This window comes from Macrobrachium rosenbergii, chromosome 41, assembly GCF_040412425.1.
Source record: "Macrobrachium rosenbergii isolate ZJJX-2024 chromosome 41, ASM4041242v1, whole genome shotgun sequence".
NCBI classification, from domain to species: domain Eukaryota; kingdom Metazoa; phylum Arthropoda; class Malacostraca; order Decapoda; family Palaemonidae; genus Macrobrachium; species Macrobrachium rosenbergii.
In genome coordinates, this window is record NC_089781.1 from 16,517,105 (window position 1) to 16,541,394 (window position 24,290).

Sequence of the window (24,290 nt, forward strand, 5' to 3'; positions counted from 1 at the left end):
CCTCGATCAGATATGAAAGGTGCGTTGATCAGATATATAAAATATGAGAAGACTGATAATTTCAAATTGTATTCATTTCTTTGATGATTTCATAAGGAAGGGAAAATCGTACAAATATCTTAATTTGCAAAATTTTATAATCGAATTCGAGATATTTAAAACAGTTTTAGAGTTTTGATAAGATTAAATTGTTTGAAGCTAATTAAAAAAACAGTCATTTCACTGATAACTTTCTAGGAAAGAGAAAATTGTACAAATATCCTAATATGCAGGATTGTATAATCAAACCATAGATTTTCAACAATTTTAACAGTTATATAGTTTTTATAATATTTAAGTGTTTGATACTATTTTTTTAAACAGCCATTTCACTGATAACTTCCTAGGAAAGGAAAACGGTATAAATATCTTAATTTGCAAAATTGTATAATCGAATCCAAGATATTTGAAACATTTTGAACAGTTGTAGAGTTTTGATAATATTAAATTTGTTTATCCTAATTTTTCTTTTTATTTCAAAACAGTCGGAATTCGCAATAAGCCACCACTGCTAGTCGAGACAAAATGCTTAAAAAAAAAAAAAAAAAAATTAATATTTCTCCCGGATAAAATTCGGACAAAGGGACCCAATGAAGTGTTAAATGACATCGCCTGTGTTTTGGAGGACCTCATTGTCTTGATTGTGTTCTACGTCCCATTGTCTTGAGCGTGCCATTAAGAAAAAAAAAATATATAAGAAAAGGCTACACCCACCTCTTTGGTATAATGGCAGGAAACTGAAAGACAATGGGGTATTGAATGCGAAATTTGCGCGTTCCTGGGCCAGTGAGCCATGAGACGGGCAGATTGAGAGACAGACAAACGGACAAACAGACAGGCCCAGACAGACAGAAATACGACAGACAGACGGAGAAAGGTATGGTAAATGGCCTAGCCCTACTGAAGATACCTCGTCGAGGTCCTTCCGTTTTTAACTGTGACATGATGGTTTGCATTTGGATTGAGCACTGATCATCCTCTCTCTCTCTCTCTCTCTCTCTCTCTCTCTCTCTCTCTCTCTCTCTCTCTCTCTCTGTGGCCCACAACGGTATTTCACAGCATATGTCAACAGAACCATGTTGTATGTCTAAGGTAACTCGCCCATACTGTCCCACAATAAAAATGGGTTTATTACACTACAGTATATGTCATCAACATTTCGGCAATTTATCACAAAAATATCACAGACAGGTTGAAATAAACTGTTCAAACTGTTTTAAATATCTCGGATTCGATTATACAGTTTTGCAAATTAAGATATTTGTACCATTTTGCATGTCTGAAACTTGTTGGATACATATCACAAACAGGCTGAAAACAAAAACACGTCGGAAACTTCTTGCATACTTAACACAAACGGGCTGAAAACAAAAACTCGTGTTAGAAACATGTTGCATACATATCACAAACAGGTTGAAAACAAGTCAACAACAGTAAGTGGAGAGCGAATATGTGGTGAATGCTGGATTATCGTTTAAAGCACTGGTTAAGACTGGCAATAGGTTGTTAGCTTGTATTCAACATGTTTTGTGATGTGTTTCCAATAAGTCGCCGACATGTTGGTGACATGTTTTACTACAGTGTGAACGCACCATCCGGTTATAAGGCCAGAGAGAGAGAGAGAGAGAGAGAGAGAGAGAGAGAGAGAGAGGGAAATAATTAATCAATCATTTTATGTACCGTTACATAAAGGAGAACAAAAGGAAACCTATAAAGATTGATTGCAGAGGAAGATATAGATTTGTTGTCCAGGATTCCCATATTCTCTCTCTCTCTCTCTCTCTCTCTCTCTCTCTCTCTCTCTCTCTCTCTCTCTCTCTCTTAATATATATATATATATATATATATATATATATATATATATATATATATATATATATATATATATATATACATATACATTCATATATGTATGAATATATATATATAAACATATGCATACACACATATATATACATATATTTTTATATATGTGTATACATTTACATATATATATATACACATTTATACATGTACACACACACACACACATATATATATACTGTATATATATATATATATATATATATATATATATATATATATATATATATATATATATATATATATATGTGTGTGTGTGTGTGTGTGTGTGTGTGTGTGTGCGTAATATATTGCAGGTAATAATAATAATAATAATAATAATAATAATAATAATCTATTTAGAGTTTCTGCAATTATTTTAACACCTGTGGCAGGTTACATAATTTCACTTCCTTTTCGTAATTACTAACGTAGTTTACCTGTAAGTTTTGTAATAGCAGCTACAGCTGTGAGTTGCGTCATTATATTACAATTTCCCGCGTATTTCCAAGTCCTCTTATGCAAGCGCTTGACAAATGTCTGCCTTTCGTAACAAATGTCAAACTGATTTTTAGTTTTCTGAAAAGAAAATTATTGTGCCGGCTTGTCTGTCCGTCCGCACTTTTTTCTGTCCGCACTTTTTCTTTCCGCTCTCAGATCTTAAAAACTACTGGGGCTAGAGGGCTGCAAATTGGTATATTGATCATCCACCCTCCAATCATCAAGCATACCAAACTGCAGCCCTCTAGCCTCGGTAGTTTTTATTTTATTTAAGGTTAAATTTAGCAATAATCATGCTTCTAGCAACGATATAGGATAGGCCACCACCGGGCCGTGGCTAAAGTTTCATGGGCCGCGGCTCATACAGCATTATACCAAGACCATCGAAAGATAGTGGCCTTGATTACACGTTGTAGCGGCTGTACAGAAAACTCGATTGCGTCGAAGAAACTTCGGCGAATTTTTTACTTGTTTTACCTGAGAGTCAGGTGTCATTGTTCCTTGATTGCGTTAATTGTTTCCTTGTTACCTGTTACCTGTAGGTTTCTGTCTGGCACCTCTCCGTTATATTTATTAAGTGTCATTATTTCAAAAATAGTCATAAAATTCATAAAATTACTCTCTCTCTCTCTCTCTCTCTCTCTCTCTCTCTCTCTCTCTCTCTCTCTCTCTCTCTCTCTCTCTCTCTCTCTCTCTCTCTGTCCATATTATATTTTTCAAGTGTATAATGTTTAATTGGGAAAACTGGTTATTGTGGGAAAACTGGGTAAGTCAAAATGACGCCATTACTGCAAATAAAATTGTAAAGAAAACTCAACTGCCTTTATCTGAAATATTATAAATTAGACTTGGATTAGTATAAATGTTGTGTATATATATATAATATATGTATATATACTTTATATATATGGACACACCTTTATGAGCTTCAATACATCCTAAAGCTTCATTTACCATAGTCTGTATATTCTGTATGATAGACATTCAACCTCAACACTAATTACAGACAGGCCATTGCTATATCCTTGCCATTTTTAAAGCTTACAGAAGACCTCCAGCGCTTGGCATCTTAACTGTTATGAGACTCCTGAAACATATTATTACCTGGTAACAGTTGTTAAAAGCTTCAGAGACTGGTGAAACAATTGCCTGGAAACACTAATGTAGAGTGCTCCATCTCAACACTAATGACAGACAAGCCATTGTTAGAGCCTTGCCGAATTTAGGTAATGATGGCACAGGCGAAAATGGCACAGGTAAAAATAACACGGGTAAAAATGGCACAAGTGAAAAAATAGGAAAAAATGGCACAAGTGAAAAAATAGGAAAAAATGGCACAGGTAAAAAAAATATAGATTCATCTGCAAAGTGTTTAGTAAGCCCCTCGGGATCAGAAATCTGCACACTCAGGCAAAATGGCACAATGTTTCGCTGTGTTTAAAAATAACGGGGATCAAATGTGTTTTGCCGTGTTTAGTAAAATGGGATCAGATGTGTTTTGCCGTGTTAATAAAAGCACCTTGGGGATCCAGTGTGTTTTGCCGTGTTTAGCACTATTCTCTTGGGATCAAATGTGTTTTGCTGTTTTAGTACTACCCCTCGGGGCTCAAATGTGTTTTGCCGTGTTTAGTACTAGCCCCTTGGGGATCAAATGAGTTTCGCCGTGTTTAGCACTAGCCTCTTGGCGATCAAATGTGGGGCCATGTTTAGTACTAGCCCTTAGGGATCAAATGAAACCATGTTTAGTACTAGTCCACTGGGGTCAAATGTGTTTCGCTGTGTTTAGTACTAACCTCTTGGCGATCAAATGTGTTTCGCCGTGTTTAGTACTACCCCTCGGGGATCAGATGTGTTTGCCGTGTTAATACTGTACTAGCACCTTGGGGATCAGTGTGCACGTGTTTAGCACTATTCTCTTGGCGATCAAATGTGTTTTGCTGTTTTTAGTACTACCCCCTCGGGGCTCAAATGTGTTTTGCCGTGTTTAGTACTAGCCCCTTGGGGATCAAATGAGTTTCGCCGTGTTTAGCACTAGCCTCTTGGCGATCAAATGTGTTTCGCCATGTTTAGTACTAGCCCCTTAGGGATCAAATGTGTTTCACCATGTTTAGTACTAGTCCACTGGGGTCAAATGTGTTTCGCCGTGTTTAGCACTAACCTCTTGGCGATCAAATGTGTTTCGCCGTGTTTAGTACTACCCCCTCGGGGATCAGATGTGTTTTGCCGTGTTAATACTGTACTAGCACCTTGGGGATCCAGTGTGTTTTGCCGTGTTTAGCACTATTCTCTTGGCGATCAAATGTGTTTTGCTGTTTTTAGTACTACCCCCTCGGGGCTCAAAATGTTTTGCCGTGTTTAGTACTAGCCCCAGGGATCAAATGAGTTTCGCCGTGTTTGATAGCCTCTTGGCGATCAAATGTGTTTCGCCATGTTTAGTACTAAGGGATCAAATGTGTTTCACCATGTTTAGTACTAGTCCACTGGGGTCAAATGTGTTTACGTGTTTTTTTAACCTCTTGGCGATCAAATGTGTTTCGCTGTGTTTAGTACTAGCCCCTTACGGATCAAATGTGTTTCGCCGTATTTAGTGCTAGCCCCTCGGGTATCAAATGCACTCAGGAACATTTGATCCCGCGGGACTAGTACTAAACACGGTAAAACATTGTAGATGAATCAATATACTTTTTTCCCTCGTGCCATTTTTTCCCAATTTTTTCACTTGTGCCATTTTTGCATGTGTTATTTTACTGTGCCATAAAAGGTTTCGAAGACCTCCAGCGCTGGGTAACTTAGCCTTAATCATATTATTACCTGGTGACAGTGGTTAAAAACTGCAGAGGCTGGTGAAACAAGTGCCTGGGAACACTGAAGCAGAGCACCTAGAGAGAGAGAGATCCAGCGCTTAAGAGTCTTTACGGATACGCATACAGAGGTGACAGAGAGGTAAGGTTACAGGTGTTGGTTACCTGTGACTCATTCAGACCAGGACATCTGTGCACATGTGTAGCTGCGTTTGTCCTTTCCTCTCGACCGATAGTGTGTGGTCGTGTGTGCATCTGTACACCTGTTGACCTGTTTAAAGTCTTTCTTTTTTATTTTTTTGCTTGTTTTCACTTTCAGCAGTGAAAGTTGTTCAGGTTTCTGGAGCATCAGAAGAAGAAAGTTCAGAGAGAGAGAGAGAGAGAGAGAGAGAGAGAGATTGTTTAAATAACTTTTTCTTCAATTGTATATTGTTGCAACCTTTAGAGAGAGAGAGAGAGAGAGAGAGAAAGCATTGTTTAGAGAGAGAGAACTTTTGTAAATCGCCTTTTCTTTCGTCGTATGTTGTTTCAGCCTTTCCTGAGAGAGAGAGAGAGAGAGAGAGAGAGAGAGAGAGAGAGAGAGAGAGAGAGAGAGAGAGTACTGCTTAACAGATGTATGTTGTTTCAACCTTTCTTCAGAGAGAGAGAGAGAGAACTGCTTAACAGATATTTCTTTCCTCGTATGTTGTTTCAACCTTTCTTGAGAGAGAGAGAGAGAGAGAGAGAGAGAGAGAGAGAGAGAGAGTACTGTTTAAATCACTTTGTCTTTCCTTGTAAGTTGTTCCAACCTTTCCTGAGAGAGAGAGGGAGAGAGAGAGAGAGAGAGCTATGTAAAAATCACTTTTTCTTTCATCGTATGCTGTTGCAAAGAGAGAGAGAGAGAGAGAGAGAGAGAGAGAGAGAGAGAGAGAGAGAGAGAGAGAGTATACTTTATAAATCACTTTTTCTTTCCTCCTGTGTTGCTGCAACCTTTACTCATATTTTTTCCGCCCAGTTGCTACTAAAGATTTAATTACGAAGTCTTTTCTTCAGTCTAATCTTATATATAAATCATTTCACACTCATCTCACTAAATCATTTTAAACCAGATCATTTTTACTAAATCATTTTTCAAAACGGAAATGAAAGTGTCATCAGTTCCCTGAATAAAGTTGCATGAGCCATTCAGTGTTACTTAACTAGCAAAAAACATGTAAAAAAAACCAGGCAATTTGCAAATCATTCTCAGAAATAAATAATAAAACAAACACTCGACGTAAATAAAAATAATGGTGACTGAATTAATATCCCCCCCCCACGCCAGTTGTAGTCGAGTGTTATTGCACGTCGAATGAGTGATGTAGATCGACATTCTCGTCGATTCTCTGACAAACAACTTGAATGGGGTACTTTGGATAAATTACCCTCGGCGAGAAGTGTTTGTCTGTGGAAGTTTTTCACCATTTCCTGAAAGTTTGTCATCAGATACTGAATTAATTTGTCCACACACACACACACACACACACACACACACATATATACACATATATATATATATATATATATATATATATATATATATATATATATATATATAAATAATCTTTATACAGTTCAGTTTTCATCTGGCCTCATTGCAGCCCACTACCACTCACACCTGTCTGTTGCAGGTTAAGTCAAACGTGCCATGAAAACATAAACAACATGTTGTGCACATATCTCAGACAGGTTACAAACAAATTGACGATTTTAAGAGGAAAACAAATCTTTAGCCAGTGCTCGATATTCGTACGAAGCACTGGCTGGGACTAATAATAAGTCGTTGACTTGTGTTGAGATTGTTTGTGACATGTAGGCAAGAAGTTGTCGACATGTATTTTGAACTGTTTTACTGAAGTGAGGGGGTTGCGTCCACACTACAAGAAAACATAGCATATACATATGCCATTTATCGTATTCAAATCAAATGGATAATCATATGAAGCATTGTTAGAACTACTAATAAGTTGTCGACTTGTATTCAACCTGTATGTGATATGTATGCAACAAGTTGTCGACATGCATTATGACATGTTTTACTGAAATATCGGGGTGCATCCACACTACAAGAAAACATGTCATAAACATAGGCCATTTATCGTATACAAATCAAATGGATAATCATATGAAGCGTTGGTTAGAACTACCTGTAAGTTCGAATTGTATTCCACACGTTTGTGATATGTAGACGATAAGTTGTCGACATGTGTTTAAGACACTCAATATTTGACAAAATGGGAACCCTAATTTTTGCGTGTCCTTGTTCTTGTAAGCCGAAGCTGGTGGCCATTTTTTCAGAATGCACGTATGTAAAAAAAGATATCAGACACACCAGCATGTTTCATAAAAGCCTAGAACATGTTGACAACATTTGATTTCCGCAAAGCTCACTGCAGGTTCATCATCGCTGTTACTACCGTTTTCAAGGTTCGTGATTAACAGCAGATGCACTGCGTGGTTTCAGTTGCAGGCCAGAGCAATTGGTTATAATTGGACAATTTCCAACTGAGAAATTGATATTAGTCATAATAATGATGCGAGTATGTACAGCGTACACTACATTAGAGGCTGCATGTTCAATGAGATCCTGGAGACGGAGGACTTCATACATATATATATATATATATATATATATATATATATATATATATATATATATATATATATATATATATATATATATATATAATTTATATATATACTGTAGATAGATAGATAGATAGATAGATACATAGATATATAGATAGACAGATAGAGATTTATGTTATTATTATTCAGAAGATGAGCGCTATTCACATGGAACAAGCCCAGAGGGGCCATTGACTTGAAATTCAAGCTTCCAAAAAAGTAGTGCTCTTTAGGAAGAAGTAAGAGGAAGTAAAGGGAAATACAGAAAGAAGAGATCTCACTTATTAAAGAAGAAAATAAATTAATATAAGAAGAAAATAAATTAATATATTAATAAATAGATAAAAATGTATTAAAATGCAAGGAGAATAGTATTAGGTAGTAATGCATATAGGCTATATATATATATATAATATATATATATATATATATATATATATATATATATATATAATATATATATATATATATATATATATATATATATATATATATATATATATATATATATATATATATATATATATATATATATATATATATAGTCTCAGTCATTGGGCAGCTACTTGGAAATCTTAGCTTAATGATGGGTTGGTATTATTCATCATTAAGCTATATATATATATATATATATATATATATATATATATATATATATATATATATATATATATATATATATATATATATATGTATATATATATATACAGTATATATGTGTACACGACTTGGTGATGGTGTTTACAAATGGAATCTTCTTTCTTTTTTGCGAAATAAATAATTACCTTTAAATTACGGATTATATTGATAATAATCTAGTCCTGTCTGCTTGTTTTGAAAATATAACTTGAGTATTATAAATACTGAATTAGGCCTAAGCCTCTTAAACAGCTTTTCCAGTGTGGTGGTGGTTAATCAACCCTTATATTATTATTATTATTATTATTATTATTATTATTATTATTATTATTATTATTATTCGGAGGATGAACCCCATTCATAAGGAACAAGCCCACAAAAGGGGCCATCGACTTGAAAAGCAAACTTCCAAAGAACATAGTGTAGTGATCATTCGAAAGAAGCAGCAGAAGGTCAGGGGAATTACAGAAAGATAGGGATCGTTGTTCCTTTTATCATCGGCCTCACTGGGGATACTTAATCAGAATTATTCTGTAACCACACTCGAACACGAATTTTAAATCCAATTTTCAAATTCCTTCTACCATGGAAAGGGTGTTCAAGAACTGAAACAACAAAAAGCCAAGATTCTTGGCTGGAGTGTGGCAGGAAGATCATATTACGAATTTGAAACCAGTCTTGGATCTCAGAGACTGAAATGGTTTGGACATGTAATGGGAAGAGGAAATATAATATATAATTTGAAAGCAGAATGGGACGTCAGAGACCGGGATGGTTGGGACATGTGATGAGAAGAGGAAATCTAACATACAATTTGAAAGCAGACTGGGATCTCAGAGACCGAGATGGTTGGGACATGTGATGAGAAGAGGAGTAGTGATGGGAAGAGGAAATATAATATACAATTTGAAAGCAGAATGGGACCTCAGAGACCGAGATGGTTGGGACATGTGATGAGAAGAGGAGTAGTGATGAGAAGAGGAAATCTAACATACAATTTGAAAGCAGACTGGGATCTCAGAGACCGAGATGGTTGGGACATGTGATGAGAAGAGAAGTAGTGATGAGAAGAGGAAATATAATATACAATTTGAAAGCAGACTGGGATCTCAGAGACCGAGATGGTTGGGACATGTGATGAGAAGAGGAGTAGTGATGAGAAGAGGAAATCTAACATACAATTTGAAAGCAGACTGGGATCTCAGAGACCGAGATGGTTGGGACATGTGATGAGAAGAGAAGTAGTGATGAGAAGAGGAAATATAATATACAATTTGAAAGCAGACTGGGATCTCAGAGACCGAGATGGTTGGGACATGTGAGAAGAGAGAAGAAGAGAAGAAATATAATATACAATTTGAAAGCAGACTGGGATCTCAGAGACCGAGATGGTTGGGACATGTGATGAGAAGAGGAGTAGTGATGAGAAGAGGAAATATAATATACAATTTGAAAGCAGAATGGGACCTCAGAGACCGAGATGGTTGGGACATGTGATGAGAAGAGGAGTAGTGATGAGAAGAGGAACTTTAATATACAATTTGAAAGCAGAATGGGATCTCAGAGACCGAGATGGTTTGGACATGTGATGAGAAGAGGAAATATAATAGAAATGGACGTAGCAGGGCGAGGAATGAAAGGAAAACATAGAGAATCATGGAAAAGAGACGCAGATGATGTCCTGGATCACAGAGGGAGCTCATGAATTCACGTCTAACCCCGTAGGAACTTTACTGATGAAAATGATAAAGACCACTACTTTATACAAGCTTCAACAGCTTCAGAAAACCCCAGAAAAACAAATAAAAACACAGACAAAACAACATCGAGGGTCTAAAGATGAAACGGACAAGAGAAGGAAGCCTTCAGATTGGCGTAGATGGCTACAGGAGCGTCTGGGAACAGACAGACAGACAGACAAACAGACAGACAGTCAATGAGAGGCAATACGGCAAGATATCGACTACCCTCCGCAGCAATTACATTAAGCCTCTTCGAGGTCATTTATCAGGGATCCATTAAGGAAAGGGGGATGGGGAGGGGCGGAGATGGGTGGGGAGGAGAATGAGGGAATGGGGGTTGGAGGGGGGAAGGGGGAGAGGTGGATTAGACGCCTTACCTATCTATTAAGGAAGAAGAAGGAGTCACTAACCTATTGTATGACATTGTTGCTGTTTCTCCTCCTCCTCCTCCTCCTCCTCCTCCTCCTCCTCCTCCTCCTTTATCTTATTCTTCTCCTCTATCTTCTTCCTCCTCTTCTCCTTTGTTGTATTCTTCTCCTGTATCTTCTTCGTCTTCTTCTCCTTTATCTTATTCTTCTCCTCTACCTTCTTCTTCTTCTTCCTCTTCTTCTCCTTTATCTTATTCTTCTCCTCTGTCTTCTTCTTCTTCTTCTTCTTCTTCTCCTCTTATCTTCTTCTTCATATTCTCCTCCTCCTCCTCCTCCTCCTCCTTCTCCTCCTCCTCCTCCTCCTTCTTCTTCTTCTTCTTCTTCTTCTTCTTCTTCTTCTTCTTCTTCTTCTTCAACTGTAGGTGGCTTGATTTCTTCCTGATTATCCACTATATATATGAATATGTTTGTCATCTTTAATCATTCAATTCTCGACCCTCAGTATTCATCTTTTCCTTCTCATCCTACTACAGTTTTTCTCTGTTCTCTTTATTCTGCTTTTCTCTTATTGTTCTTTCTTTCTCTCTTCCTCCATTTCGCTTTCATAAACATTTAAAATGAAGGAAAATTTACAGTCAGGTTTTTTGGAGTGGATTACGGTAAATATCCACAGCCGATATTATTGAGGTGTCTCGCGATTGGCTGAAGCTCATTCTCCTCGCCAATCACAAGGTACAATTCAGATGCATTGGCCAATCAGATGCAAGATGAAGGTTTCAGCGACATCAGCTGCGGATTCTTACCGTCTGCTGGAAAAAACTTGACCTAAATCGAAATGTCTTTTGAAGGATAAGAAGCAAGAGTTTGGAAGGATCATATTTCTCTCTCTCTCTCTCTCTCTCTCTCTCTCTCTCTCTCTCTCTCTCTCTCTCTCTCTCTCTCTCTCTTTCAATGTACTATTTTTTCTTTCTTTTCTGCCCCGCTTTCTCTTGCTTCAATTTCAGGATCACCTCTCTTTCTATCTCCCTCTATTTCTTTTTCTCTCAGTCCTAATGTACTATTTTTCCTTTTTTCCTTTCCCCTTTCTCTTACTTCAATTTCAGGATCATCTCTCTCTCTCTCTCTCTCTCTCTCTCTCTCTCTCTCTCTCTCTCTCTCTCTCTCTCTCTCCTCAGCCCTAGTGTACTATTTTTCTTCTTCTCTCCTCCCTTGCTTCAATTTCAAAATTATATTTCTCCCCCCCCTCTCTCTCTCTCTCTCTCTCTCTCTCTCTCTCTCTCTCTCTCTCTCTCTCTCTCTCAGTCCTAATGTACTATTTTCTTCTCTTCTCCTCCCTTGCTTCAGTTTCAAAATATATTTCTCTCTCTCTCTCTCTCTCTCTCTCTCTCTCTCTCTCTCTCTCTCTCTCTCTCTCTCTCTCTCTCTCTCTCTCTTCAATATCAAGATCATATTTCTCTCTCTCCCTCTCTCTTTAATTTCAGAATCATATTTCTCTCTCTCTCTCTCTCTCTCTCTCTCTCTCTCTCTCTCTCTCTCTCTCTCTCTCTCTCTCTCTCTCACACAGTCCTTTTCAAAATCCATCTCAGTAATTAAATCCCGGGTGCATCTCACCTTGGCTACAAAAAACAAGACAAACCAAAACAAAACAAAAAATAAAAGGAACATCGATATCGCACAATTCCCTAATGCTCTACATTTTCCCCAACGGGCAGAAGCAACGCGCGTGAACTCTGACGGCGCTGACAAAATGAGAATGCAAAGGGCGTGTTGCATTAAAGGGGAGGGTCTTTGGAGGTCTCTGGACCTCCTGAGGGAGGAGGGAGGGAGGGAGGGAGGAGGAGACACGGAAGGAGGAAGAAAAGGTCATGCCGTTTGTCAATGTTACTTTTTTTTTTTTTTTTTTTTTACAGTTTACGGAAGTTGATCTTGTACATTACTTGTGTTTCTCTGCTCTTCGTGGTTTATCATATTTTTTCTCTGTTTCTCCCCTTTTTTTGTCGTTTCCTTAGTGCTTTGGACAGAGAGGGATCGTTGGAAATATATATATATACACATGTACGAGTATATATATAATATTTATATATGTTTATATATACATATATATGTATGTATATATAATAAATAAATATATACATAAATAAATTAATACGAGAATTTGTTAGGTCTCATAATTTATTGATTCAAAGTGAACCCTGAATGTCGAACGACAAACATATATATATATATATATATATATATATATATATATATATATATATATATATATATATATATATACATATATATATGTATATATATACACACATATATATATATATGTATATATACGCGCACACACACACATATATATATGTATGTATTTATACTGTATGTATACGGTTGTCGTTCGACATTCACGATTCACTTTGAATCAATAAATTATGAGGCCTAACATATTCTCGTACGAATTTATTCATATATATTTATTTATTTATTATTTGTTTTAGCGTGCAAACATTCAGGCATTAATTGAAAAATACTCTTAGTAGCACGAATCTTGAAATGGAGAAACAAATCCGCTATTGTGTATGGGTACAAATATATTTAAAGATAAAGGTAAACAGTGTTCGAGAATCTGTTCGAAAGAAGGGAATCGTGCAGATTCTAAAAACACTCTGTTTAACTTCATTTTGAGATATATTTGTCCACACATAACTGGATTTGTTTCGCCACTCAAGGCATTGTTGTTGCTTAAAGTATTTGCTTGCAAGTGCAGAACTGATCATTTACCAAAGTTACCTCATTACATGTGAAGCGCAAAGGACTATTCTGCCCTAAAATGGAAGACTGCAGTACCTGCAAAAATACAAAACTGAGAAAAATGGTAGATACTGCAGTTTTCTCTTGCCTTACTACTGATTTTGCAGATACTGCAAATAGGACCCCCTAACCAAAGCATTGAAGAAGAATCATTCTGAAACTGCAGTAACTTGTGTATTAGTATTTCACGAGCCCAATAGGTGGCATATCTCAATTTCGAAAATTTTGCAGGAACTGCAGTTTTCCATTTTAGAACAGTAGGTACCTCATATTTTCCATAGAGTTGTAGCTGACTGGGATTAGAAAAATGCCTGGTGGAGTTAGAGTATTTTTTAACAAATATTGAAAATCCCACATTGTACATAACACCTCATCTTAATGGACGCTTTAGGGGCTAACTTTTACCTTAAATAAATAAAAAATACTGAGGCTAGAAGGCTGCAATTTGGTATGTTTGATGATTGGAGGGCGGATGATCAACATACCAATTTGCAGCCCTCTAGCCTCAGTAGTTTTCAAGATCTGACGGCGGACAGAAAAAGTGCGGACGAACAGACGAGCCATCTCAATAGTTTTCTGTTACAGAAACTAATAAAAAGAAATCCCGACAGGTAATCCCGGAGGTAACACAAACTTGAAACATACGACAGTAAGATTACTTTTTTTTTTTTAATCGTTCCGCCCGCTTGGGCGAGTGTCGTTAGTATCAACCTCAAACGTTTCTCCTTAAATGTTTCGTGAAATGTTGGTATAAATGTTTCTGCAAACTTTTGTTGTAGATGCTTTTATTTCTTTTGTTTTTCTGACTCTGACTAATGGCTTTCAAATCCAGGGGATTTGCAGCGAGCAGAAGTAAAGCCTGGTACGCAAAGGGTTACAGTGTTTTCAAGCAGTGTACATTAGAAGAAAGTGAATGACTAATAATATGAGCTTTAAAAAGAATAAGTAACATTTCCTACTTTTGTAAACACCCTGTAGGAATATATATATGTATATGTATGTATATATATATATAATATATATATATATATATATATATAGATATATATATATATATATATATATATATATATATATATATATATATATATATATATATATATATATATATATATATATATATAGAGAGAGAGAGAGAGAGAGAGAGAGAGAGAGAGAGAGAGAGAGAGAGAGAGAGAGAGAGATTATATATTTTATATGTATACAGTAGATTATATATATGTATATATGTTATATACAATCTATATATATTGTGTATGTATAAATATATAGCCTATATATATATATATATATATATATATATACATATATAATTACAATCACTTTTGTACGTGATTCATTTATCATCCATTACCACAGGTGAAAAATAAGGTCCTGACTGGTTTCGACTTTATTTCCAAGCCATTGACTTTGAAATAAAGTGAAACTCCAATCAGATTTCCCGTCTCTATCTCTTATTTTTCATTGTGATATTATATATGATATATATATATATATATATATATATATATATATATATATATATATATATATATATATATATATATATATCACAGGTGAAAAATAAGAGACAGGGTGTAGGTCCTGACCGGTTTCGACTTTGTTTCCAAGTCAGTGGTTTGACATAGACATATACATGCGCAAGAGGTTAGTAACACTACAGCAAAAGATTCCTCATGAAAAAAAAAATTAAATTATGGAAGAAATAGACGATGAATATATAAATAGGCACAAAGATCGTAGACTGATCACCCTGTCAAGGTAGCCATCATTAGGGCTTCTCTCTTTAAGAAGCAAGAAATCCTTCAAAGCAATTTATCTCTAAGCAGACTCTATCTCAGGAAAGTGGACATTTCAATCGTCATTTAGAAGACAAAACGATACCTGTTGCAATATAAATGTTTAAAAAATAAGTAAAATATGCGCCGAAGTTTCTTCGACGCAGTCAAGTTTTCTGTACAGCGTATAATCAAAGCCACCAAAAATAGATCTATCTTTCAGTGGTCTTGGTATAATGCTGTATGAACGGCGGCCCATGAAACTTTAGACACGGCCTGGTGGTGGCCTGGCCTGTATCGTTGCCAGACGCACGATTATGGCTAACTTTAATCTTAAATAAAAACTGCTGAGGCTAGAGGGCTGCAATTTTATATGTTTGATGATTGGAGGGTGGGTGATCAAAATACCAATTTGCAGCCCTCTAGCCTCAGTCCTTTGTAAGATCTGAGGGCGAACAGAAGAAGTGCGGACGGAAAAAAGTGCGGACGGACAGACAAAGCCAGCACAATAGTTTTCTTTTCAGAAAACTAAAATTCAGGAATATAGAGAATGTTTTCGAGCTTTGTATATTGGAAGGAAATGATTGACAAATAGTAGCAATTAAAAGAATGAACAATATCACTACATCTTTTGGTGGATGGTATAGGGACTTCTCACTAGAATCTTTCGGGATTTATCCCCAGAATCCATAGGGAATTATACCCATATTCCGTAGGGACTTATCCCAAGAATCTGCAGGAACTTACCACCCCAGAGTAGTAGGGAATTATCCCCAGAATCCGTAGGGGAATATCCCCAGAATCCATAGGGACTTATCTCCAGAATCTGTAGGGAATTATCCCCAGAATTCGTACGGACTTATCCCAAGAATCTATAGGGACTTATCCACAGAATCCGTGGGGAATTGTCCCCAGAATCCATAGGGACTTATCTCCAGAATCTGTAGGGAATTGTCTCCAAAATCCGTAGGGAATTATCACTAGAATCCGTAGGGAATTATCTCCAGAATCCATCAGTAATAGGGGAAAATGACTACGATTTCCAAACAAAACCCACCACCACCAATGCCTTCGAGCTAAAGGGAAAATCTTGAACTGTTGCAAATGGTGATTAAGCAAATGGGGCGGAAGCAGGGATTTCGTACCCTGTGGGGGGAGGGGGGAGGGGGAAAGGGGATTAATTCTGTGAGTGCCTCAGTCCCTGGGCGATTTCATTCCAGTATTGCAAGGGGCAATTTCATCCTGGCTGGCTATTTTAATGGCTGGGAAGTTTAACTGATGGAGAATGAGGGTTCCATATAAGTTTGGAAATACGAATGGTTTTCGCTTTTTTAATAATTTTTATCGCATTTAATTGGCTTTTAGTGTTATCCGTCCCAAAAGAGTAAGATATCTATTTCGTCGACTTTTAAAGATCCATTTTTTGTAAACAAAGTTTTTTCTTTTTATTTCACACGCGAAAAAAAAATTGTGCACTTAAAAGAACGCAATTTATATTTCCCGTGCAAGACTGTATGACCTGATCAGTCTTATTCTTCATTTATGTTCTGCTGACTTCTTCATCTTGTTCCGGAAATGCTTCAGTTTATGAAGTTAATGCTTCAGTTTACGAAGTTAATGCTTTGCTTTACGAAGTTAATGCTTCAATTTACGAAGTTAATGCTTCACTTTACGAAGTTAAAGCTTTGCTTTACAAAGTTAATGCTTCGCTTTATGACGTTAATCCGTCCCTTTACGAAGTTAATCCTTCACTTGACGAAGTTAATGCTTCACTATATGAAGTTAATCCTTCACTTTATGAATTAAATCCTTCACTTTATGAAGTTAATGTTTCACTTTATGAAGGTAATCCTTCACTTTATGAATTAAATCCTTCACTTGAAGTTAATTCTTCACTTTACGAAGTTAATCCTTCACTTTATGAAGTTAATCCTTCACTTTATAAATTTAATCCTTCACTTTATGAAGTCTGTTAAGGTCGACCTACCACCATTTTCTCTTGTTGCGTATTTCCCAAACAGCTTCCAAAACACTTAATTTTTGATGATTTTATTTGACGCTGTTCTCGCGTCTCTTGTGAACCCTCTCATCCTTTGTTCATTAGATTTCATGACGAAGTTTTGTGTGGCGTCCAAACTCCGACCAAACTTAATTATGAAATGTCAGTAATTTGTTGCAATACACTGCAAAAGAAAGCTTGAAATTCTTGCAAGTTATTATTAAAACAGTCGTTTCATTCTTTACTTAATCGATTTTCTTCAAGTTACGTCATTCTCCTTTCAATACCCCGTAGGGGGGAAGTGCCGTCAGTGTACCTCACGCGGTGCACCGTAGGCATTACTTCAGTTTCTTTGCAGCGTCCCTTCCATGGGCCCCTAGCTGCAACCCTTTTCATTCCTTTTACTGTACCTCCATTCATATTCTCTCTCTTCCATCTTGCTAGCCACCCTTTCCTAACAATTGTCTCATAGTCCAATTGCGAGGTTTTCCTCCTGCCACATCTTTCAAACCTTGCTACTCTCAATTTCCATTTCAGCTCTGAATGGCCTCATAACTCCCAGTGCTTGGCCTTTGGCCTAAATTCTGTAATCCATTCCATTCCCCTTTTTACATAGATAAAAAAATACCTTCCCTTCGAAGTTATAAAACGAAGAATTTCTGAACTAAAAAGCGAAAAATCACTTTCGATTCCAGTAATAAGGGAAGCTTAGTGCCACGGTTCTGGTATCACTGGCACTAACTTGTTTGGCAACACTGCCTTTGAGCTGAAAGGTTGCATTACGCTCTCATAGCAATAACATTGTCCTCTTCAATGGATTTAGCGACTCATTAAATTTTCAAGGTCAGTGCGCAAGGTGATTTGAAGGTCACTGAATGTACTTACGTTCTTATCTATTTATTTATTAATTTGTTGTTTTTTTTGTTTTTTATTGTTTAATAATTGATCTCTTCTTTCTGTATTTCCCTTTACCTTCTATTACTTCTTTCTAGTGAACACCATAATACTCTTTGGAAGTTTGAATTTCAAGTCAGTGGCCCCTGTGGTGAGCTTGCTCCATATGAACAGGGTTCATCTTCAGAATAATAATAATAATAATAATAATAATAATAATAATAATAATAATAATAATAATAATAATAATAATAATAATAATAATAATAATACCACATTCTTTGGACGTTTGAATTTCAAGTCAGTGGCCGTTGTGATGGGCTTGTTCCATAGGAATAGGTTTCATCTTCTGAATAATAATAATAATAATAATAATAATAATAATAATAATAATAATAATAATAATAATAATAATAATAATAATAATATGAATATGAATGCCACATTATTTGGAACTTTGAATTTCAAGGCAGTGGCCCCTATGGTGGGCTTGTTCCATATGAATAGGTTTCATCTTCTGAATAATAATAATAATAATAATAATAATAATAATAATAATAAACACTGACCTTCATTCTTTCGTAAGCATTTTCGTTTTAAAATGTTGACGAAAAGGAACCAATCTCTGATTCCCAAAAACTTCAACATCATCAAATGGAGAATCCACTTCCGGTCGCCCAGGTGTTTAATGACCAATTGTATCCCCCAAACCGGAAGTCAAGCCGATTTGGAAATCGGTTCCGTCGGTAACCGAGTTAATTAATTTGCAAACGTCTCCCATTAGCTCCATTAACTGGTAGAGGCTTGGTGATCAGTACCCGTTAATTGATAGTGTAGGTTGTGTGTAGTCACATTATCGTCGTTCGCTTGTTAATTTTTGTATATGTTTTAAAGGAGTCTTTTTTTTTTATTTTCAAGTTGATTTTTTTGCGATGTGAATATTTTGTTGTTGTTCCAAAAATTTATATAGGCTTTAAAGCCGTTTATGGAAAGAGAGAGAGAGAGAGAGAGAGAGACCTACGAACCGGGATTCGTTGAGATATGGATCCGTTGAGATATATATATATATATATATATATATATATATATATATATATATATATATATATATATATATATATGATTATATATATATATTTATATATATATATATATATATATATATATATATATATATGTATATATATATATATATATATATATATATATATATATATATATATATATATATATATATATATATATATATATATATATATGTGTGTGTGTGTGTGTGTGTGTGTGTGTATATATGTGTGTGTATATATATATATATATATATATATATATATATATATATATATATATAGATAGAGAGAGAGAGAGAGAGAGAGAGAGAGAGAGAGAGAGAGAGAGAGAGAGAATAAAACAGCAAGTACCAGAGCAGCCGGAAGCTTGACGGACAGAAAAAAAAAACACACACACACACGCACAACAGGGACAAGAAAAAAAAAAACCACGCAACGTCCATGCAAGTGCGCCAACGATTTCCGGAAGAGAGAGAGAAAAAAAGAGAAAGTCTAGTATGCCAAAACTAAACAATCCTGTCGTGTTTATTCGTCTATGGCAACAACACGGAACTGAAAGAAATCCAATGATTGTGCTTCCGGAAACACACAAAGCGCCAGCAACAACAAAGCGTCGCTTTCATCTGCCGCCGAGTTTTTCCAATTTACTAAAGGGAAGGTCAGTCGAAACAGAGCGGAATATAAAGTTTAGGCCAAAGGCCAAGAGCTGGGACCATTGATGATGAGGTCATTCAGCGGTGAAAGGGGAAATTGAGAGTAAAGAAGGTTTGAAAGGTTTTTAACAGGAGGAAAAAAAGTTAAGTCTACCTTAGTTTTACCAGACCACTGAGCTGATTAACAGCTCTCCCAGGGTTGGCCAGAAGAAGGATTAGACTTATTTTACGTGGCTAAGAACCATTTGGTTGCTTAGAACGGGACCTGCAGCTTATTGTGGAATCCGAACCACATTATAGCGAGAAATTAATTTCTATCACCAGAAATAAGTTCCTCTAATACAGTAGGAAAACCTCAAAGCAGTTGCACTTTGAAGTAACTGTTAGGAGACGGTGGACAGCAAGGTGGAAGAAAGATAATATGAATGGAGGTACAGTAAAAGGAATGGGAGGGTTACAGCTAGCTAGGGGCCGAAGGAAGGTCAATAAAGATTAATGAAGAACAGGTCGCTTAGATAATACCGAGGGGTAATTGGAAATCGAGGTAAACGTCGATTTAAATCACTTACAGGTGAAATTTAAGGAGGACCTTTCATTGATAAGACTCCCTTAGGGAGGGGTTAGTGCCATCAATTTTCGAGTCATTTTTAAAATTCCTGGAAGGACTGGCATTGTGGTGACTCGCCTGTAAATATATGGATTTATGCAGATCTATAAAGACCGTGAAACAGAAGACTCTGCGCGGGATAAATGCTGCAAGCACTTGAAGGCATTGCATGAGTCTTGGTTTGCAGAAGAGTAGCTCGGATGCCAAGCTTGAAAAATGTCAGAGTTCAAGAAGAAGAAGAAGAAAAAGTAGGAGGAGGAATTAAATATTGTTTTCTTCGTGGAAAGAAGAAGAAGAGGAGGAGGAGGAAGAGGAGGAATTAGATATTATTTTCTTCGTGGAAAGAAGAAGAAGAGGAGGAGGAGGAAGAGGAGGAATTAGATATTATTTTCTTCGTGGAAAGAAGAAGAAGAAGAAGAAGAAGAAGAAGAAGAAGAAGGAGGAGGAGGAGGAGGAGGAGGAGGAGGAGGAGGAGGAGGAGGAGGAGGAGGAGGAGGAGGAATTAAATAACGTTTTCTTCGTGGAAAGAAGAAGAAGAAGAGGAGGAGGAGGAATTAAATATTGTTTTCTTCGTGGAAAGAAGAAGAAGAAGAAGAAGAAGAAGAAGAAGAAGAAGAAGAAGAAGAAGAAGAAGAGGAGGAGGAGGAGGGGGGATTAACACTTTTCTTCGTGGAAAGACGAAGAAGAAGAAGAAGAAGAAGAGTAGGAGGAGGAGAGGGAAGAGGAGTAAGAGGAGGAATTAAATACTGCTTTCTTCGTGGGAAAAAAGGAGAAGAAGAAGAAGAAGAAGAAGAAGAAGAAGAAGAAGAAGAAGAAGAAGAAGAAGAAGAAGAGGAGGAGGAGGAGAAGGAAGAGGAGGAATTAAATATTGTTTTCTTCGTGGAATGAAGAAGCAAATGTGGATAAATAAACGTAGGCTACGTGTAGGAAGGGGTAGGAGTTATAAGCCAACATGTTGACCTAACTTGAGTACAGCATGAGGCAAGCCAACATGTTGATCTAACTTGAGTAAAGTACGAAGAAAGCCAACATATTGACCCAACTTCAGTACTGTATGAAGCAAGCGACTCTGAAGTGGGTGGAGCTTTCTTTCAGACTTTTTGTTTACATCCTAGACTGAGCGAGACTGGGTTGTTGTCCATATGTTTCAGTCTTGCTTGGTTAGAAGGCTTATATCTGTAATTTTTTTCAGTAAGGTGTTAAATTGTCCATCGGTTATTTTCTTTGTTTTTTCGGCCTTAGTAAGGCGTAAAGCATTTGTAGGTTTTTTTTTCTTGGTCTGTGGAATAAGGCGCAAGCTATTCGTAAGTATGATTTTTTTTTTTTTTAACTCCGTCAAAAATACGCGAGTCATCCATAGGTTGTGTGTGTGAGAGAGAGAGAGAGAGAGAGAGAGAGAGAGAAATATGTGTATGTTAGAGAGAGAGAGAGAGAGAGGGGGGAGAGAGAGAGAGAGAGAATGTGTGTACGTAAGAGAGGGAGAGAGAGAGAGAAAGAGAGAAATATGTGTGTAAGTGTGAGAGAGAGAGAGAGAGAGAGAGAGTATGTGTATATCTGAGAGAGAGAGAGAGAGAGGAAGTATGTGTGTGTGCGTATTATTTTCCGTAGCCGCTGCAACTGATAATCTAGCTAAAATGGTGTCAAGCGGAGTCAGCCCATGATAAGAGCTGCATGAACCTGCTCTCTCTCTCTCTCTCTCTCTCTCTCTCTCTCTCTCTCTCTCTCGCAAAATCGATACATAGCCATGAGCCAGCAAGGTACGATTGCCAGTCAAAAAAGAAATAAAAAAAAGTCTACAGGGCGTGACATTATCTATAAAATGATGCTGATACGTAACATTTTATTACAGCTTTAGCTTGGAAGTATTCCTGTTTCTTGTGGATAGTGAAGGATATGATGAACATTCTGTAGACGCGTTTTTTGTCATGATTTTCTGAAGAATATAATGAACATTCTCTAGACATGTTTTTTGTCATGCTTCTCTGAAGAATATAATGAACATTCTCTAGACCTTGAACATTCTCTAGACACGTCTTTCGTCATGGTTCTCTGAAGAATATAATGAGCGTTCACTAGATACGTTTTTTGTCATGATTTTCTGAAGAATATAATGTCATGTTTTTCTGATGAATATGATGAACATTTTCTAGACACGTTTTTGTCATGATCTCCCTAAAGAATATAATGAACATTCTTTAGACACGTTTTTGTCATGATTTCCTAAAGAATATAATGAACATTCTATAGACACGTTTTTGTCATGATTTTCCGAAGAATATAATGAACTTTCTCTAGACACTTTTTTGTCATGATTTTCTGAAGAATATAATGTCATGTTTTTCTGATTAATATGATGAACATTCTCTAGATACGTTTTGTCATGATTTCCTAAAGAATATAATGAACATTCTCTAGAAACGTTTTTGTCATAATTTTCTGAAGAAATATAATGAGCATTCTCTAGACCTTTTTTGTCATGATTTTTTGAAGAATATAAAGAGTGTTCTCTCGGCACGTTTTTTTGTCATGATTTTCTAAAGAATATAATGAGCATCTCTCGGCACTTTTTTGTCATGATTTTCTGAAGAATATAATGAGCAGTCTGTAAGCGCTTTGTGTCATGATTTTCTGGAGAATATAATGAACATTCTCTAGACACATTTTTTGTCATGATTTTTTGAAGAATATAATGAACATTCTCTAGACACGTTTTTGTCATGCTTTTCTGAAGAATATAATGAACATTTTTTAGACTTTTTTGTCAAGATTTTATGAAGAATATAATTAACATTCTCTAGACACGTTTTTTGTAATGATTTTCTGAAGAATATAATGAGCATCCTCTAGACACGTCTTTTGTCACGGTTTTCTGAAGAGTATAATAAGCATTCTCTAGACAAGTTTTTCGTCATGGTTCTCTGAAGAGTATAATGAACACTCTCTAGACACTTTTCTTGTCATGATTTTCTGTTTTGATATTATGGAAATCAGTGACCTTCATTCATTCAATCGTTCATTTTTCCAGCCTCACTCTCTTGGCGATTCCCTTTCAGGAGGTTTTCAAAAGACTCTCTGGGTCTTCCAGGAAATGTATATATGATCTGGCTTTATTCAATTCTCCGAATTGCGATTGCAAGCCTTTGACAAATCAGGTCGTGTCGTCTTAATCCAGAACATGTTGAAATATTCCATTCGCTGGATCAGTATTGATAATTCTCTCATCGTTATGATTTCATAATGATCACTATTGATGTTGAGAATGATCTCAGCACTATAGAAAGTCATTCGTTTAACTTTTAATTGTGATTAGTCAGTTATAATGGTTAAAGATGAGTTATTGCAAGAGGATTACACATAGAAGACAAGAGAGAGAGAGAGAGAGAGAGAGAGAGAGAGAGAGAGAGAGAGAGAGAGAGAGAGAGAGAGAGAGAGAGATGTATATACACCTCATTTCACTTCTCAAGAGATATTTACTAACTGGAAACCAAAGAAGTCTTCCAGACTTAACTCACCTGGAAACCAAAGAGGTCTTCCAGACTCAGCTCACCTGGAAACAAAGCAGTCTTCCAGACTCAAGTGACTTGGAAGCCAAAGAGGTCTTTCAGACTCGGTTCACCTGGAAACCAAAAAGTTCTTCCCAATTCAGCTCATCTGGAAGCCAAAGAGACATACAGACTCAACTCACCTGGAAACCAAAGAGTTCTTCCAGACTCAGCTCACCTGGAAACCAAAGAGGTCTCCCAATTCATCTCACCTGGAATCTGAAGGTGTTTTCCAGACTCAACTCACCTGGAAACCAAAGGGGTCTTCCAGACTCAGCTCACCTGGAGACAGATGTAGTCTTCCCAATTCAGTTTACCTGGAAACCAAAGAGGTCTTCAAGATTCACCTCACCTGGAAAACCAGAGTGGTCTT

General features: G+C 36.5%; 1 protein-coding gene across 1 annotated transcript in view; it reads right to left on the reverse strand.

The window, feature by feature from the left end:
• Positions 1-24,290, reverse strand: part of LOC136826680 (GTP-binding protein Rhes) — a 145,976-nt gene that overhangs the window by 37,761 nt on the left and 83,925 nt on the right. The gene's annotated exons all lie outside the window — the stretch shown is intronic.